We start from the raw sequence: 15,860 nt of genomic DNA, 5'->3' as shown, positions 1-15,860 counted from the left end.
TCAAAACAATGTCTAGAACTGGACGGTTTGCTGAATGTTTGAACAAAAATCAACTTGAAATAAAATAATGATTCCCAAGTGAGTAAGCAGGTATAATTCTTCCATGCTTTGGTCTAATTGCAGTTTAAAAAGAAATCCTAACCCTTATCAACACTACCACCTGTTGAGTGTTTACAATGGGCCAGGCACTGTGCTAAACAATTTACAGGATCAACTCATTCATTTTCACAACCCTGTGCGGTGGGTACTGTTCTCTTTTTTTATACAGATGGGAAAATTGAAGCTCAGAGACGTTAATTAACTTGAACAAGACCATGGAACTAGTAACCTGGGTAGGCTGATTAATCACTTGTCTATACCGCCTTCCCATCTCATGGCCTCATGGGACATCTGTCTTGAGGGAGAAACAGAAAACACAGTGAGGAGAGGGAGATCCTGATGCCTCTGAAAATACCGGAGAGGCCATGTTGCTTTTGTGTAGCGGTGGCTGTCACCGCACATAGTTGTGGTGTGGCACATTTTGGAGTATGCTAAGGAGGCCTGGATGGCTCGTGCGTTGTTTGGTTACTAAGCAGGCAGTCACTCCAGCATTGGAAGAGGAAACAAAGGTGTGTCTCAGCTCCAGAGCAGCTCACCACGGCTGCCAGCTGCAGAAACAATTCATTTGGTCGTGACCTGCGCGTTAGTGCTGACTGCTTTGACGTGTGAAGAGGCTCCAGGTCATCAGCCCAGAATGACAGCACAAGGAGACTTTCTGTTTCTCAATCCTGCTATCTATGAGACTCATTCTTCATTGCCAGAATGACAGATTGCCTTGTGTCATACTAAGGGAAAAACACACGCATGCGCATACACACACACACACACACACACACACACACACACAGGTGATGCCTCAACGAAACCCAGCTTCATGTGAAAAGCATGAGGTAATATAAATTAAGGAACGCTGCTTACATATGTAATTTCATATGGGAAAAGGGAGCTGGTTTTTATTATTAAACCAAAGAATGATTTAAAACATGTTAGAGAGTTGGCAACCTCACCACAGACAGAATCATTTTTTTGTAAATGCTAACCTCAGAACTCCAAGTCAGACGTAATTCACTAGAGAAAAAAAATCAATACCATTCATGGATAAAGTGCAGAAAACACTGAAACCCATCAGAGTTCAAGAGAGCTAGAAGGGCAGTGGGAGGGCAAGTGGGACTGTGGTTGTAAGGAAAAGCCAGCTCAGGGTTTAAAACTGGCCTCGAAGCAGAAATGACCCGGCATAATAATCACAAATTCGCTCAAATGTCTTGAGACAAAATAGAGCTAAGAAAATTGGAACTATGAGCTGATTTGTGAGTCGTCATAATAAAAAATGATAATTTATTGGCGATCTACTATGTACCAAACCAGATAGATATTATTTCCATTTTACCAATGGGGAAACAAGTCTAAAGAGATTGAATAACTTGCAACAGATGCCCCAGATGATAAATAGCAGAGCCTGAATTCAAACTAGGGTTGAACAGAATACAAAGACCATAATTGTTTTAGACTATGCTGGAAATGGCTACAATTTTTTAAGACTACAAACTGGGAAATGGCATCCAATCTGAGGTATGCCTAGGTAGGCCTGAAGCAAACCTTGTTGGTGACTTGTCCAACATCCATTCTCCCTTTGCTCCTTCCTGCCCAAACCTCAATTATGTTTGATATTAATCATGCAATTTCCAATTCCCAAAGGGAGTTCTGATTGATCTAAGATGTTCCTGGATTAGTATTCTCTTAGCATTTGTTATTGTTCTAGGGGTAAGCACGTGACCTTAGATGGCCCAGCTATACTGAAGGGAGGAGCATATATTCAATGCTTGGGAGATACACTTCTCTTTCTCCTGGATAGAAAAGGAAGCGTGTTGCCCTCTGGTTACTGGCAGCCATATTGTGACTGTGAAGAGAACCTAAAGACAAAGCCACACCCCAACGATGGCACTGTGGCAAACCGGAAAAAAAAATTGGGTTTGTGGGAAAAAAAAAAAACGTTGAGCTGCTGACTTAAACAATTTTGGAAACTGTCGTATTTCTAAATTTCTTATGTGAAGTAATTGTGTCATTATTTTTAACTAATTTAAGGCAGAGTTTCTGTCACTGGCATATGAAAGCATCCTAACTGATATTGGCTCCATGCCCAAATTAGCTTCTTGAGTACACTACCAAGTCCTGTGCCTCACAATTAGAGATTTATTCCTTTGTATATTTGTCTTCCCTATAGGTAATAGGTAAATAACTATATAATTTTGGAGAGGGAACTAATTTTCTCAGCATTGCCCCCAAAAAAAATGATTTATAAAAGAAAATATTAATACATTTAATTACATAAAAAGTTAAAAGGATCCTTTGTAGTTCATAAGTGTGATGACTGGGTTTTCATAGTCACGTGTGGAATGTGCCTCCCTCAAACCTTGTTACAACATTGTCACATTACCCACCTAATGTGAAAGAAAATAGTTAAAACTTTTGGTTATAGGAATGTGCTAAATAAAATTTAAAAGGAAATAAACTGGATAAAAATTTTATGTATACAATACAAGGAGTTAATATTCTTTCTATATAAAAAGCTCTATAAATAGATGAATTCTTCAAGAGAAAAATATACAAGGGATATAAACAAGCATTGGCCACTTAATAGATTTTTTAATGTTCAATTTTACTTGTAATCAAAGGAATACAAATTAAGATACAATACTATATTCATTTACCAAACCTGAGGTTTTTTTTTCCTTAATAAGGGTCTTTGGTTATCAGCTGAGTGCCCCAGCCCTCTGCAGTCATCAAGCTAGCCCCAGCTTGCTACCACGGCAGAGGCAAGGACACCACAAGGCCACAGTCACTTCCACTGCATCACATCGGCCCAAAGGAGCCACAGGCCAGCAGAGATTTGAGGGAAATTAACACTGCCTCTTGATGGGAGGATTTTCCAAATCACATTGCAAAGGTTGTGTTTACAGGGAAAGGTGGAGGGGGCCAATTTTCAATCTATCACAAGTATGTACTACATTATCCCAATTATGCGTTCATCAAAAATTTTATGTAGGCCGGGCGCGGTGGCTCACGCCTGTAATCCTAGCACTCTGGGAGGCCGAGGCAGGTGGATCGCTCAAGGTCAGGAGTTCGAGACCAGCCTGAGCAAGAGCGAGACCCCATCTCTACTAAAAATAGAAAGAAATTATCTGGCCAACTAAAATATATATATAGAAAAAATTAGCCGAGCATGGTGGCGCATGCCTGTAGTCCCAGCTACTCGGGAGGCTGAGACAGGAGGATCGCTTGAGCTCAGGAGTTTGAGGTTGCTGTGAGCTAGGCTGACGCCACGGCACTCACTCTAGCCAGGGCAACAAAGCGACACTCTGTCTCTAAAAAAAAAAAAAAAAAATTTTATGTGATATATGTATATACATGCATAGACCATCCATTGAAATCTATACCCAATTGAACAGGCACAACACAAAAGAGAACATCCAAATAGCCGATATGTCTATGGAAAGATGCTCTGTAGCTAGTCACCAGGAAAGGAACTTGTCCATTTCTACTCAGTTGAATATGTGCCCACCCTATGACCTAGCAATTTCACTCCTAAGTAAAATATATCCAAAGGAAATGCACATATGTGCATCAAAGGACATGTTTAAGAATATCACAGAACTGTGTAAGTGTATAATAGCCCAAATCAACTTAAATGTTCATCAACAATAGATAATGGATACGGATGCTCCTTAACTTACAACGGGGTTACGTCCCAATCAAACTATCATAACTCGAAATATTGTAAGTAAAAAATGTACTTAGTACACCTAACCTACTGAACATCATAGCTTAGCCTATCTTAAAGTGCTGGAACACTTACATTAACCCTACAATTTGACAAAATTATCTAACGCAAAGCCTATTTTATAATAAACGTTTAATATCTCATGTAATTTATTAAACACTATACTGAAAGTGAAAAACAGAATGGTTGTATGGGCACTCAAAATATGGTTTCTACTGAATGTGTATCACTTGCACACCATCATAAAGTGGAAACATTGCTAAGTTGAACCATCAGAAGTTGAGGGCCATCTCTAAATTGTAAAGTTTTTTCCACAAAATGGAATATTACATGACAACAAAAAGAACAAATACTGCTACTAGCAACAACCTTGATAAATCTAACAGACGTAAGATTGAATTAAAAAAAAAAAAAAGCCAGAGCAAAGAAAAAAACGTACAGTTGACCCTTGGACAACACGAGTTGGAACTGCACAAGTCCACGTGTACACGGATTTTCTCTCACCTCTGCCACCCCCGAGACAAGAAGACCATCCTCAGCATACTCAGCATGAAGATGACAAGGATGAAGACCTTTATGATGATCCACTGCCACTTAATGTATAGTCAACATATTTTGTCTTCCTTATGATTTTCTTAATCACATTTTCTGTTCTCTAGCTTACTTTATTGTAAGAATATAGTATATGATACATATAACATACAAAATATGTATTAATTAACTGTTTATGTTATTAGGAAGGCTTCCAGTTAACCACAGGCTATTAGTAGTTAAGTTTTTGAAGATTTGTGGATTTTTAACTACACAGGGGACAGCCCCCCAATCCCCTCATTGTTCAAGGGTCAACTGTATATACCTATGATTCCATTGATATAAAGTTCAAACACAGGTAAAGGTAATCCATAATTATAGAAATCAAAATAGCAGTTGCCTTTGGCAACAGGTTGGGTGATCCAGACATGGCACAAGGAAGGCCTCTAGGGTGCCACTTACACACTGGTTTTGACCAGGGTTGTGGTTTTACAAAGCAAAACTTCAAGCTATACACTGAAACTTGGGCTCTTTGCTATATGTATGTTACATTTAGTAATATTTACAATGGCAACATTTGCAAAATAATAGTAAGAATAAGATTGGTTTGAAAGTGTCTCCTATCAAAATGCAAATGCCTCTCAGGAAGATTCCTCATTCTAACCCATCACAGAGCTCTCTTGAGGAGACATTGGTTGGGCACAGGCTGAGAGACAGACAAGAGCCTGAAGTGTGACCAGGTCCAAAAGACCCAGCATGTAGCGGGGTGGGAGGAGAGGGCCTCTGAAGGCACTCACAGGAAAACAATAAGCACTGCCAGTGGGCAGTAACAGCAGAGGACTCTAGAGAGAATATGTATACAAAGGGCAGGTCCTCATTGATGGCAAAGCCAGTCTCAGTGTCCTTGGCTCTAGATGGCTCTCTGTGTTACCCAGGTCCTTCCTGCTCTGCTCCCCGTCCACTAACCAAGTGCGAGGCTTGGCTTTCATGATCTCCCTGGCCCTTTTAAATTACCCGCACACAGCAGAGCACAGACCATAATGCAGGTTTCTTGTGAGAGTTGCTGCAAAAACATCATGAGAAGTGACAGCAAGTTTAAAGAGACCCAGAGGTACCCAGCTGAAAGAGCTCTTTCTTATAGCTCTCTTCCATTTGCCTCTCCTCTTCCAGTCTAATTTTCTCCACCTAATCCCTCATCGTCAACACATTTAGAATTTTCTCATTGATAAAAATGAGATCCATGTTCCCTAGGCAGGGGACGGCCTAATGGATATTTGGGACAAGCTGCCAGTATACAAGGAGGGCTAGAAATAAAAAACAAACAAACAAACAAAAAAAAAAACAGAACTCATTCAGGAGGACTCTGCCATCAGGCAGATTATTAATATAAATCATTGCATTTCCATAACAGTAGGGGAAATTTATCATTTCATTTATTCAGACTTCGCTCAACAATTTTTAAAAGTGCCGCAGTTTGCCCTATAGGTGTCTGAAAACACATGTGATGTTAACCAGTGGAATGTTTGAGTGTGTCTGGCCCGTGTCAAGGTTGATAACAAATTTGATTTACTAAAATATAGCAAAGTAGGTCACTGCTGTCTGCAAACATAGCTCACGATAATCAAAGGAACATAGAAAATGATGGGAAACTAAATTTCAAGGTGGAAAATCAAATAGTATACCTTTTCTAGACAGACAGAACCCACTGCAAAAGCACAACACTGATTTGCTTTTTAGCCACCAGTACCTATTCTTCCTGTAGCCATGTGTGACTAAGTCCCAGGGTAGTGTAAATAAAATCAGAAACCATTTGGCAAGTAGAATCTTGGAAGATTATATGGACTTCGTGTCCTTCATTGTGTCTCACTATGTTAAGCCAACCAACGCTGCGGGTAAATCCTACCCCATGTAGGCAGGGGTTATACAAATGTTTTATCGTCAAAGTCATAGTGACTTCCCAAATACCCCCCCGCAGTCTCACCCACCTCCTGACAATATCATGACTTCCCATATAACAGAGGAAGGGCAATTACCGGGATGCCCTGCCCCTCACCCATAATCCCAAGAGATCTGATATTTCAAACGGGCAGCGTGATCAACTTTCTTAGCTCTCAGAGCTAACCTCAAAGACACTAAATTCTAGATTTTATACTCCAATCAAAGGAAAACATAGTATTCTTCTATCCAACGATAGCTATGTTTATCAAAGGCTACAACTGGGCCCAAAGCCTGGATTGAGCAGGTTCGGGTAAAGAGGGTGCAGATATCAGGAACACAATCCTGTTTCCATTTTCATAAGGTTATTAAGTCCCATTAACACCTACCAGTTACAAACTCTGCTTCACGAATCTTCACTCTCTCACCCAACCAGTGCGTCCTGACTGTCAGCTATGAGCTAGAAACTGTGCCAGGGTGGGGAAAACAGTGATTACTAATAAGACACAATCCCTGGCCTTAAGAAGCCTTGAGAAGTGGGAAGACCTGTGTGTGTGCACGTGCTCAAAATCAGTCATTACAATCGAGTGTGCAGGTGCTGTGGCTGGGGATACAAGGGCCGGTATCATGTGTAGGAGGGTGACTAATGGCCACCCACAGAGATCAGGTCCTGTCCCCTGGAGCCTGTCAATGTTGCCTCATAAGGAAAACAGGTCTTTGCGGATGTGATTAAGTTAAGGATCCTGACATGGGGAGATTATCCTGATGGGCCCTAAATCCAATCACAAGTGTCCTCATATGAGAGAGGCAGAAGGAGATTTGATACAGACACACAGAAGACAATGCCATGTGAAGAGGGAGGCAGAGATTAGAGTGACGCTGCCACAAGCCAAGGAAGGCCAGAGGCCGCCAGAAGCTGGAACAGCCAAGGAATGGATTCTCCTGCAGAACCTTCCGAGGGAATGCGGCCAGGACCACCCTTTGATTTTGGACTCTGGCCTGCAGAACTGTGACAGAATACATCTCTGTTGTTTTCAGCCATGAAGTCTGTGGTCATTTGTAACAGCAGCCACAGGAAATACACCAAAAAGTTGGGAAAGACTTTCCAGGAAAAAAAAAAAAAAAAATGCCAGAGCCGAGTTGCAGAGGGAGTGGGGAAGGTGAGGAGTCCTGGCCGATCCAGGCTGGTGTATAAAATGCAAGCAATAGGGAGATGAGACCAGGCCTGGGCTAGATATGGGGAGCCCAGTCTGCTTTTGTTAAACATTTGTTTTGGTTGACGTTATTCCTGGTGGATGAGGGAGAGCTATTGCCTGGAGTTAAGCCAAGGACAGTTCAGATTTGCACGCTAGGAAGCTCTCTCCATCTGCACCATGGAGACTTTCTCTTACAACCACCACCCTCGTGTCCAGTCTATTAGGAAGTCCTGCGGGCTCTATATTCCAAATATATCCCAATTCCTACTTCTTTCCCTGTAGCCACTGCTACCATTCTGATCTAAGCCATCATCATCTCTTCTGGACTTTGAAAAAGGCTTCCATCTGGTCACCTGCTTCTCTTTTTGCCTGTCTGCAGCTTCTTCTCACAGCAGTCAGCACGACCCTTGTAAACTTAAGTCAGGCCATGTCACTCCTCTGCTTCCCAGTTCACTCAGAGTGAGATCTAGAGCCCTTAGAATGTCCCTTCATGTGCTCCCCTGCCTTGCACCGCTAGTCTGGCCGCCCTCGCTCACCCTGTGGCAGACACAGTGCCTCTGCCGTCCCCAGAACACACCAACGGTCCTGCGTTAGGCTTTTCATAGACTGCTTTCTTCGCTGGAATGACTCATTCCCCAGATATCCTTTACCTCCTTTAAGTCTTTGCCGAAATGTTGCCATCTCTGTGAGGCCTACCCTAACACACCGTATTTTAATTTGCAACTTCCTGTTCCTCTTACTCTGCTTTTCTTCTCTTTTCTCCATGTCCTCTAACATATCTGGAGTTTACTTATTATGTTTATTGTTTAATGTCCATCTTCCCCTCTAAAACATAAGCTCTGTGGAAAAAGGAATCTTGTTTCATTCACTGCCATAACCCAAACTTCTAGCACATAGTAGGTGCTGACACACAGTAGGTGCTGAATAAATATTTGATGACTGACTAAGTGAACAAATAAAGGGGGACTGGATGGAACAGCTTTCTGGAGGCTGGGAAGCCAGATGAACTCAGAGAACTGCATAGTGTTCCTGACTCTAAAATTAAGTGATCAATGACAAGCCTCTAACAGGCAACTTGAAGGCAGGGCATGGTGGCTCATGCCTCCTAGCACTTTGGGAGGCTGAGGTGGGAGGAACTCTTGAGGCCAGGAATTAGAGACCAGCCTCAGCAAGACAGTGAGACCTCATTTCTAAAAAAATACAAAATGTAGCCAGGCATGGTGGTGTGCACCTGTAGTCCCAGCTACTTGGGAGGCTGAGGCAAAAGGATCGCTTGAGCGCAGAAGTTTGAGGTTGCAGTGAGCTACGATGAGACCACTGCACTCTAGCCTTGGTGACAGAGCGAGATTCTATCTCAAAACAAACAAACAAAAAAAACTTTACAGTTTGATAAGAGAAATAAGATATCTAAAAGATTGTCACATATCCTAGATGGGTTTTTTTAAGTAGTCTAAGAATCTGCATAAAAATATGGCAACTATAAACAAACGATGCTGAGAAAGCCATTCTCATATACAGTATGACTTGCTTGAATATAAATTAAAGGAACATCTTTGAAAAGCATTTTGGTAATCCATTCTAATAGCCTTAAAAAAAATTCATTCCCTGATCTAAAGTATGGAGAAAAAAGTGCATAGGAAAAAAACAAACAAACAGAGAAAAATACACCAAAATGTTAATAATGATTCTTTCTAAAGAATAAATCACCAAATTTCAGTGACTTAATCCAATAGAGTTCCATGTAACAGTAAAATCCCAGTCGTGGGCAGGGGTCAATGACTCATACCTGTAATCCTGGCACTCTAGGAGGCTCAGGCGGGAGGATCGTTTAATCCTAACCAGCATTGCAATGACTTTGAGAACCGAGCTAAGGGCCCCAGTGTCGGACTGGGCACTAGGTCATGCATGCGCATAAACACACACACACACACATACACACACGGGACAGCACTCCAAAGGCTTAGAAACCACAACCCACAAAAGGCTGCTTAAGAACTTGCAGCCTGAACCCCAGAGGGTCAATTGCCTCTTAATATACACTTTAAATGATAGTGATTAATTTGGCATAAGTGCAGGTATATGCAAATTCCAAAGAAAAAATAACATACTCCACAGAATTTAAACAACAAAGTCTCAGAATAGTCAAAATGTTCAATATTAAATCCAAAAATACTTGGAATATGAAGAACCAGGAAAATCTCAAATTCCATGAAAAATGACAAGCAACAGATGCTAACACAGAGATGATTTGACACAGATGTTGGAATTATCTGATAAACTTGAAAGCAGCTATTATATAATTCTCCACCAAGTAAGGGTGAACATCATTGAAATGAAGAGAAAGAAAGCTTCAGCAAAGGAACAGAAAATAGGAAGGGGGGTCAAATGGAAAATTTCAACCAAAAAATACAATTACTGAAACTAAAAACTCACTAAAGGGGCTTTTTTTTTTTGAGACATATTCTTGCTCTGTTGCCCGGGCTAGAGTGCCGTGGCATCAGCCTAGCTCACAGCAACCTCAAACTCCTGGGCTCCAGCAATCCTCTTGCCTCAGCCTCCTGAGTAGCTGGAACTACAGGCATGCACCACCATGCTGGGCTAATTTTTTCTGTTTTTAGTTGCCCAGCTAATTTTTCTGCTTTCAGTAGAGACAGGATCTCGCTCTTGCTCAGGCTAGTCTTGAACCCCTGAGCTCAAGCGATCTTCCCGCCTTGGCCTCCCAGAATGCTAGTATTACAGGCAGGAGCCCACTAAAGGGGCTTAATAGCAAATGGAGGGTGTAACGCGCACTATCTGGGGAACAGACACGCCTGGAGCTCTGACTTGGGGGGAAAGGCGGTACATGGGCAACGTATGTAACCTGCAATTCTGTATCCCCCATAACAATAAGATGAAATAAAAAAAATAAATAAAAATAAATAGCAAATGGAGATTGCAGAGGAACAAGTCAGTGAACATAAAAATAGATACAGAAATTATACAAGTTGAGAAACAAAGAGAAAAAAAGGATTAAAAAGAATGAACCTGTGAGTTCGTTCAGAGACCATAGGACAATACCAAAGGTCTAACATTCATGTCATTACAGTCTTGGGAGAGGAAATATTGTAGTGTAAAACAAATATTTGAAGAAACAATGGCTGAAAACTTCCTGACTTTGGTGAAAGACATAAACATGATTCAACAACTCCATTAGGATGAACCCAAAGAAATCGCACCGAGACATATCATGATCAAACTGCTGACAGACAAAGACAAAGACAAAAATCCCAAAAGCCATAAGAAACTCACTGCTGACAAGGAACAACAATTTGAATAACTGCAAATTTCTCCTCAGAAACCCTGGAGGCCAGAACGAAAAGGAGCGACATTTTAAGCGCTGAAAGGAAAGAACTATCAGAATTCTATATCCAGGATGATATCTCGCAGGACTGCAGGTAAATAAAGACACTCTCAGATGAAGGAAAATAAAGAAAACTCGTTGCTAACAGACTGGCTCTGACAGAATTGCTAACAGGAGTTCTTCAGACAGTAGGGAAATGATACCAGAAGGAAACTTGGATCTTCAGGAACAAAGGAAGAGAAACAGAAATGGTAAATATCTGGTAATAATAGACTATTATTCTCCTCTTGGGTTCTTTAAAACATGCATGAAAGTTGAAAAGTGCCAACATTGTCTGATGGGGGGTTTGTTGTAAACAGGCGTAATATACAACCACAGCATGAACAGAGGAGGCTGAGGGACCTGTGTGGTGGTGAGGTTAGAATAGAACTTTATTAATGGGAAAGACATTCATGCTCTAGATACAAATTGGGAGCAGGGAGAATATTCTCCAGACCACAGCAAATCCTGTGACCAAAAGGGCTGCTCCCACCTTCAGCTACCAAAATCCAACTTTGTACACCGTTCCTTCCCTCCTTCCAAATCCGTGAGATCATCGGGAAGCTTTTCTCACCTTCGTTCACGGCACTCCCTTAGTATTTGGTTTATAACTCTCTGCAGGTCTCTAAAATAAATAATAAATGGTTACAATAATAGCAGCCACCATCTATTAAATATCTTTGTGACACTGGATACTGTGCTAAGTACTTTATATGGATTATTTCTAATTTTTACAAAAACCCTGTGAGGTCGATAATATTATCCCTCACCCGACCAAAGAGGAAATAGACTCAGTGTGTTACAGAGATTTTTACACTTGTTTTATCTATAATAATTAGGCTTACTAAGTTCTGTTAACTTGTATCTACATTGGAACATCTTCTTGGTTCACAGAATCCAAGCTGGAATGACCTTAGCAATGTGCTTCTACTTTAATCCCCGAATTCTGCAACTGACAAAATGGGATTGGTTTGGTTTATTCCAAACTTGAGTTCAACCCGTAGACCCAAAAGAAGTACAGGCCAATAAAAGTTCTGTGAACTGGTAGGTCTTGGCTATGGCTCTTACGCCTCCTCTCGGATCCCAAACAACATGCCAGAAAAGGCTGAGGTGGTTGGAAGGGGCTTTGTGCAAAGCCCAGAGCCATTCTTGATTCTCACTGAGATTGGGATGAAACAAATTACGTTTCTGAGCATCAGTGCCTTTGACTGACCTTACTGCTGAATACTTATTGTGATTTTTGTGCTGCGGCACATTCCAAGTTCAAAGTAAAATGGATCTATCTTAGTAATACGTGTTGGAGCAAAATCAATTTCTATGATAAATGGTGTGGATCCTGTCTTGACTCGGGGCGGTGTTGGCAGCCCTGTCTGAGCACAGAATACTCGTTCCCGAAAGGCCACAGCTCTCTGTGTGCCATAAAGGACTTGTTACCTTTGAATGTTTTAGGCTGAGCTGCGGCGTGCAGGGAAGAAAACCGTAACTAACCATTCGATCATATCTGAGGGAATTTTTCGTGGGCCCTGAAGGAGAAGTGGAATTTGGACTTGGGGAAATGGGACTGGAGGGGCTGGGTGCAGAGGACATGCCAAGCTGCGAAGGCAAGGACAGGAAAGGGCCGAGTGGTGGGGAGCAGAGTCTGTAATCAACAGCACAGGAACATGGAGTGGAAAGTCTGATGCGGCCTGAGGCGGCAGGGCTCTTTCAGTGGAAGTAACTGTAACCCAGTTCAAATTAGGCGAATCCAAAAAAACAGGGAATTCATCGTCTCTCCTAACTGGCCTGTCCAGGGATGCAGCAGGCCTCAGGCAGTGCTAAAAAACGTCAGTTTCCCTCTGTCCCCTTTCCTCAGCTGTGTTCCCCGATCTGTGTTGGCCTCACTCTCCCCTCTGCAGGCCAACTTCCTCCAGGCACTCAGTCATGGCCCTGGCGTGCGCGCCTGGCCGGGGCTGTGCTTTGAAGGCAACGGCAAGCCACTAAACGACGTATTCGCGGAAGTGGTAGGAGCAGCCCCAAGTGTAGAAAGACCGCTGTGCACGAGGGCTGGACATGGGTGGGAGAGACAGATGGGAAACTGCTCGAGTAATTGGAATGAGAACTGACGAGGACCTGAACCAAGGCAGGAGGGGAGAGGGTGGAGAGCTGTCGCTGTCTCGCCTGTGCGAGGGACGTTCACAGACAGCAGGACGTGGTGGCAGTGGGGTCATGAATCGGGGCTACTGATTACAGGTTTTGGTCTGAGCTGCCACTGGATGGTGATACCATTCGGGGAGAGACGGACTGTGGGACGAGAAGAGCTTGCTTAAGCTCCAGTCTGCAGTTGTGCCGTCTTCACCACTATGAACCGGCATCGACTTTCCCCCGCCTGTCGGGTTAATTGCATCCACTTGTGTCTGCCGCCAGGCGATCCTGTCACACCCACTGGGGAGGCCAGGTGGGCAGCAGCATGGCCCACTGTCAGCCCAGCCTTCAGCCCCCACCCCTCCCCAGCGTCTGAGCATCTGGGAAATGCCCAGCCTTGTCCCCGGGGAGGGGTGTCCTCTGGGTCTCTGGAGGAGCAAGCCAGGTGGTTCTCTGGCCTCACCAGATAAATCCACTCCAACATTCCCAGTGCCCCGAGCTCCCTTCCTCGGCACCCAGCTCAGCGAGCTCTGCTTTCTGCCTCACTCACCGCAGGCCGACACTGTCCATGTCTCAGAGAGCAACTCAGCAGCCTGTTGGGATGGGCCCAGGTGCCTTTTCCAGAAGGGCTCGTATGGCAACACATTCTCCCCTTTCCACTCTTATATTCTGCCAACCCCAGTTCCAACCCCTCAAGATCCACTTCCACACTCGGCCCCCAGGCGCTGCTGTCCCCTACTATTTAGGCCTCGCGACTTTTACTGTGTTCAGTATTTCCTCTGGGCACCAAGCCGTGCTTCCTGCTGACTCTGGTCTTGATCTGGAGGCAAGTCTTGGTGGGGGCAGATCTTAAAAAGGGCAAATGCCATCTGGCGAGGCTGTACCTCTCTAAGTGTGGGGCAGGTTCCCTCAGGTGCCACATGGCCCGAGAGGATGAAGGCCAGAGCAAAGAGGCATCTATACCAAAAAGCATTTGCTAAGCAATTCCAAACTTACGTACAATCTTAAAATGGCTAAAGCTTGCTTTAGATCTTACCCAGTATTTGTCAGCATCTCACGTGCCTCAGGCTCACCATTTTACCTTTGCTTTCTCGCCCTCTCCTCCCTCCTCTCCCTCATCCCCACCCTCCCCTCCCTCTTCTCCCCCTCAGCCCCCTCCTTCCCCAGCCAGAGGACGAACGGACTGGCTCCCTGCCACTGCTCTAGTGGGCTTGGTCTGGAAAACAAGGACTCGGAGGCCTGCGTGGAGCACGCAGCGGGGAAGTTGGGCCCTGTGGAGCCAGAGAGCACGCTCGGTCATTTTAAAAGCTTGTTATTTTTGAGGCCCCAAGCTCCAGAAATGAATTTAGAGAGAAAATGAAAAAAATAACAAGACAGATAGCAGGAGTGCAGACGCCACTAACAAAGGCCGTCAGCTGAAACCAATTTGGACAGCTCGGCTCAGTCTCGGCTCATGAACTCCGCTTTACCCCAGAACAGCCTTTCATGCACACACACACACACACACACACACTCACAGAAGGCAGGACTGGGGTTCAGGCTTATTCGGCATGAAAGAAGCAAAGGAAGCTTGCTTCCTCTTATTTAAGTGATGGTCTCTGTGGTTTCGACCTCGGTAACTATGCTATTGTGATTTATAAGAAGAAATAATACAGTTTGGTCTTCATCCAGTTTCATGGCACAGAGCTCCTCCAACCTTTGGAATTTCCCAAGTTATAAGTACCTTTTTGCATGCTGGGGAGATGACTGGTGGCTGCGGCTCCCAGACAGCCTCAAGATGTCAGGAGAACCAACTGTGTGTTCAGAGGGTTGGAACTTTAAACCGCCACACACCCCTTTCCTTCAGGGAGGGGAGAGGGGCTGAAGGCTGCGTTGATCACCAATGGCCGATGATTAATCAATCGTGCCTCTGTCGTGAAGCTCCCATAAAACCCAAAGGACAGGGTTCAGGGAGTGCCCAGGCACGCCCGGAGTGGGCATGGACGCTCTGAGACCTTCCGTCAGTCAGGCCCTGTCCTCCGCATCTCTTCCTTCTGGCTGTTCCTCTGTATCTTTTGTGATATACTTTATAACAAACCAGTAAATGTGAGCAAAGTACTTTTCTGAGTTCTGTGGGCTGCTCTAGCAAATGGTGAATCCTAAGAGGAGGTCACAGGAACCCCAATTTATAGCCAGTCATCAGAAGCGCAGTTCACGGCCTGGGATCAGTGCCTGCAGTGGGATTCAGTCTTGGGGGACTGAGCCCTTAACCTCTGGGGTCTGACTCTAACTCTGTCTAGATGGTGTGAGAATTGATCTGAGTTACAGGCCTGTTGGTGTCTGCCGGAGAACTGGCTGTCGGGGGGAACCCCCCAACAAATTTTGGTGACCAGATGTGAGGTATTCTGTGTTGAGTGTTGAGAGTATAGTAGGAGAAAACAATTTGTTGTTTTCCTACTGTTCTGCAGGTGTCTCAAACTTAATATGTCAAATACCGAACTATTTATTTACAGCCACATTCTCCCCGACAAAATCCTTTCCCTGCCCCAGGCATTCCCACTTCAGGTATTGGCACATCCTGCAACCCAAGAGCTGAAGCCCAAATGCTGAATTCATCCTGAATTCTGTCACCTTCCCATGCATGATCAATTGATGTTCTGAGATACTACCTCCAAAAGATAAGAAAAATCTCACCACTACTCACTATCTTCCCATTTACTATCCAGTTGTGCAGATACGCATCTGCATACCAGGAATTATATCAGAGGTATTTCTTAGCTGTAGGGTTGCAGTCGAAAAAGCTTGGAAGCCACTCAGTGCCCACGGGGTTATGGCCCTTGCCTACATGTTTAATTGCAATCTTCTGTCATCTCTCCCTCCTTGTTCCTTTAGTCCCTGGAAA

The 15,860-nt window shown here is 43.9% G+C and overlaps 1 non-coding gene across 1 annotated transcript; it reads left to right on the top strand.

Moving 5' to 3' along the window:
• Positions 1-2,380: 2,380 nt before the first annotated feature.
• LOC138398550 (small nucleolar RNA U13) lies at positions 2,381-2,483 on the top strand. The gene has a single exon (XR_011236025.1). It is a non-coding gene; the product is annotated as a small nucleolar RNA U13 (small nucleolar RNA).
• The last annotated feature ends 13,377 nt before the right edge of the window (positions 2,484-15,860 follow it).

The sequence above is a fragment of the Eulemur rufifrons genome, chromosome 17, assembly GCF_041146395.1.
Source record: "Eulemur rufifrons isolate Redbay chromosome 17, OSU_ERuf_1, whole genome shotgun sequence".
Lineage (NCBI taxonomy): Eukaryota > Metazoa > Chordata > Mammalia > Primates > Lemuridae > Eulemur > Eulemur rufifrons.
This window is presented reverse-complemented; position numbering and strand designations above follow the sequence as displayed.